The 4,514-nt window shown below is 38.4% G+C and overlaps 1 pseudogene; it reads right to left on the reverse strand.

Annotated features, from left to right (window-relative positions):
- Nucleotides 1-1,267: 1,267 nt before the first annotated feature.
- Nucleotides 1,268-2,972, reverse strand: LOC114511406 (annotated as a pseudogene).
- Nucleotides 2,973-4,514: the final 1,542 nt, after the last annotated feature.

Below are 4,514 nucleotides of genomic sequence, written 5' to 3' on the forward strand. Positions count from 1 at the left end.
CAAACATTTACTGCAAAGTAACTTCCTAAAATCCATGCTAAACCTTCCCAGGGGAGTGTAAGTGATTCAACCACTTTTGCCTTTTCATTTGCAAATATCCCTTTTCTGTGCTGTGATTACCAGCATGCTCTCCTTTGTTTTCTGTAAAAGGTATCCACCTAAAGGGAACCTGTACATAGTTAATGAGGGTCTTCATGTACTGTGCCCAGAAAGACAATAAAAGCTCATCAAAGCCAGGGCCAAGTCTTTTGCTCCCCTTTAGGGAGAAGCTGTTTGCCCTTTTTCTCCACAGGATTTGGTAGTCTATTTGATTTTCTATTGTTTCAGCTACAATGCTGTGGACCCCATGAACTGAGGTCCTCAACAGATCCTGGTTAAAGGCTTGTTGAAATTTTTTGTCCTTAAAAAGAACCAGCTCCTGTATTTATTGATCCTTTGCATTGGTCTTTTAGTTTCTATGTCATTTAATTCTGCTCTAATCTTGATTATTTCATTCCTTCTGCTTGCTTTGGGATAAGATGGGAGTTTTAACAGCCACTTGATGTTAGGAAACTTCACCATCATACCACACCCTCATTTGCCCTAGTTTTGCATGGTTCTCTTTTCTCCTTGGTTGTTGGACTACCATAAACACTGATTTTCTGGCAGTTCTGGTTGTTGTTTTTTGTTTATTTTAAGATTGTTTGTCACCCTTCTTATGGTTGTGTCAGCAGACAATGTGAGTCTATATACAAGTCTTTTTTGGCCAGAAGACCAACATGAAGCTTTTTAATAAGAGCAGCTAAAAGAACCACTGATAGGAGGAGTACCTGATCTTCCATCTCTTTTAAAAGTATTTTGCCCTGGCAAATACAAACTTTAAAATTCTTCTGTAAAATTAATGAAAAGTTTAATATCATGAATTAATGAATTCAACTTATCACAACAATTATATTAATGTTTTTTGCATTCTTATATCTGTGTCATGGCTAAATATTGATTTGTTTATTTATTTTATAAAATGTATTATTATGGTTTATTTAAGGAAGTGTCCTCTGTATCAGATTATAGTTTAAAAGCAGTTACATGTGTGTGATTTTAGAAGAATGATATACAGTCAATAACGCACCCCCCCCCCGAAACTTTTGTTTCATGGACTTTCCCTGTCTTTCTGCTTAGCAATACAAGACAGTTCTCAGTTTACTTGAACAGCATCTTTACAACTGCCTAAACAGAAAATTAGTATATAAAGAATTCTAGTCATTTACTAAATAAGTCACAGGCCTCTAAGTTCAATTGTGCAGTTGTTAAATATAACGTGAAAAAGGTTTCGAAACCTTAAGACTGGGTAATCTGCTGTGTTTCCAACATACCTTCTATTACCTGAAGAGAGTATTTGGTTTCCTTCTTACCTGTAAAATGGTAAGCTCTGCTTATATGACTAGCTGCTCAATTAGCATATTTTATGTTGTTCTTGTTGTTTTTGTTTTTGCAATTGCTTTGAATTAGATGCAATATAGCTTGCCCAAATGTAAAGTCCAAACAAAGCAATCAGATTATTGCTGTTCTGTTTCAAGGTTTGTGCAAGATACTTGCTTAAAAGTTCAATGTCTCCAAGTCCACCTAGGGTATATTTAACTTCATTACACTGTGTACAATTTAAGTGGTTGTGCCCAGCAGTCATCATAAACTCTTCCAAACAAAGGGTGCTTTAACAGAGTCACATTCAGTGATATAAAGTCCTGAAAGTTCATACCAGGCTTCTTGGTCTCCAACAAATTGTCCCAGACACTTATTCAGTTCCTTACTGGTATTGTTACAGGATGCAGCCAAGAAGGGGGACCCCAAATGGGCATTTGAAATAGGGTCCAGAACTCAAGGTGTCCAGATTTTAAGATGTCTTCACCCCTTCCCCCATAGGTGTGAGTTGGGGGAAGGGGCACACAGAGCAAGAACATGCAGGGCAGTTTTACAGCTAATCCATGGCATGGTCATTTAACATACCTATAGCCTTTGGCTGGTCACTTGGATATGCTAAATAGCTATGGCCATGCTCAAGGCCAGGGGGATGGAAAGGGACCTGCCCCCCCAATATGTAACTGGGGGGCAGGTCTTCCAAGTTACAGCACCTGCATGGGAGCTTGGAGAGGACTGGCTCCATGGCATGGGGCCACACCTGCCCAGACCCATGATGGTGACTAGAAAAGCTGGAAAGGACAGCAGATTGAGGGCAAGTGTGGCTCAGTGTGGGAGGAGTTGGGAATGGGGCTGCAGAGGAAGATTGGCATGGGGATTTAAACCCAGACATGGCAGCCATTGAAGGGAGAAGTATGCGGTTTTGGCTGAGTTGGGACTCCCGTGGCCCTGGGAGAAAGGACCACGTCTGGAGCAGAGATCCCAGTGAGTCAGCTGAGGGTGCCAGGAACCCAGGGAGGTCTCCCAGTCAAGACGGACCACTGGGAGGAACCAGCAGCTGCCTAAGCCATGGACTTCTATTTCCTTTCCTGAGATATGGTACTCTGGACTGGGCAAAGGGGGAAGAAAGGACTGTGTGTGTTTGTGGGTGTTTTAAGTGACTTTGGGATTTTGATGAAGACATTAGGTCACTACTTTAAGTCTATATAGCATTAAATAAACATTTCCTTTCCTTTTCACAAATCTCTAGCATTGAGAAACATCTTTCCTATAGACGGTGGACATAACGGACATGGGGGTTTCTTTCAGTAATGGTATATTGTCCCAAGGCCCCCCCATATTGTTCTGTAACAGTAGTCAATCTTTTCCCCTGAGTACTTCAAATACCAATTTAAAGTTTTTATTTTTCAGCCACATTCAATTGATTTTCATGAAAATTTGATCCTGTAGCTGTATAGTTTCATCTTATATTTTCATGGCCTCAAATTCATGCCACTTTGTTACTTGACTCTGGGACTGCCAGAGGACTCTATTCTCAACTCCTGCAGACAAAACAAGGCCAAGTCATCTGGCCGCATATTAGGCCTATAATCATCACTTATTCATATATGATCCAAACACAGATATCTCCAAGCTTAGCAACACATTCCTGAATTGATTTCTTGATGGCGTTAACAATTTGCTCACTATATCATGAGATTGTTTTTCTCTATATTTTAATGTTTTCTAGTTTTTTTTTTCCTTAGAATTGGAAAGCCCTGAGACCTTCCCAGTATTCTCAGGGATACTAATTAGTTTTAAAATTAAACAATCAAGCCACTGGTTGTGTCTCTCTGTGTTGATATCTCTATGTCCATCTCTTCTGGAAATAATTAGAATTGGTTTATAATTCTTCAAATTAATTAACTTACACAAATTAAAATATAATAAAAACTAACCCAATTTTAGTTCATTAATGGCCAATATTTTTCATAAACAATGTTATTTTTGCTAAATATATTAATAACCTATCTAAAGGATGAGTCAACAATATACATAATATTGATGTATACGCATACAATTGAAATACTTTCATGTTTCTGATGAGAATGGATGTGACTGTCCTGGAATAGATGTTATTGTTCACATGGTGAAAATATTGAATACTACTTTAAGAAGAAGTTTTGTGAACCATGTGTACACATGTGTTTAAAAAAAAAAACTAAACATGTGTAATTAATGAACTGCTTGCCTTTCTCCATACTAATTAATGTAAATATCATTATATATTTAAAATATTTATAATTCAAAAATAACTTCTTCAAATGTCTATTTACTTACTATCCAACGCAGTAGACAGAAGAATAAATAAGAACATAAAAATTAAGAAAATATCTTTAAACCCAAAGCAGACTATTCCTTGTTTCTGTGGAGTGGTCTCTGTGACATCCTGCCTGGGGTCTGTTCTCTGGGCCCTAGAGGATAGCTAGGGTGGTTGAAAAAATCCCACCACATGTAGTGGATTTGGGAAGAGATTCTCCCTGCAAGAGAATAGCTTGCTTCCCAGTCACTTGAGTCTGGATTGATAATGAGAAGTGATAAGGGTGGGAGAAAATGCCATTGAAAGACCAAAATTGTAAAGTTAAGAGCTTTTGTGACTTTGCCACCTACTTGCCATGATAAGACAAACAACAGGGAAGTTGAGTCCACACTGTGAATGGTTTGAGGGGACAATGCCTCATCTGAGGGTCGGACAAGGCAAGAAATTAGAGTAGAAATAAGAGTGTAGTGGGTAAAGCAGTTGAATGACTAAATCTAAGAGAGACCTCCCAAAGCTTTCCTGATGGTAACAAGCCCTCTAAAGAAGAATAGCTTGTGATGCAATAGGGAACATGGATGGGTTGAAGGGGTTATTTTATTATATAAGCTTGTCAGAGAAAACATCCATGTCTTTGTGACATTTGAGTGAGACCTATAAAGGAGCAGATGGGGTTATGGAGGACTTGGCTGGTGACTCGTAATTTCACCTGATTAGTTACCTAAGTGTGGAAGAACTGACTTTCACTACATATTTTTTTCTCTGATGAAGTTTTTTTTTCTATAAAACAAGATGAAAGTTTTAACAGTCACCCGAGGTTAGA

The sequence above is a fragment of the Phyllostomus discolor genome, chromosome 12 (assembly GCF_004126475.2).
Source record: "Phyllostomus discolor isolate MPI-MPIP mPhyDis1 chromosome 12, mPhyDis1.pri.v3, whole genome shotgun sequence".
Lineage (NCBI taxonomy): Eukaryota > Metazoa > Chordata > Mammalia > Chiroptera > Phyllostomidae > Phyllostomus > Phyllostomus discolor.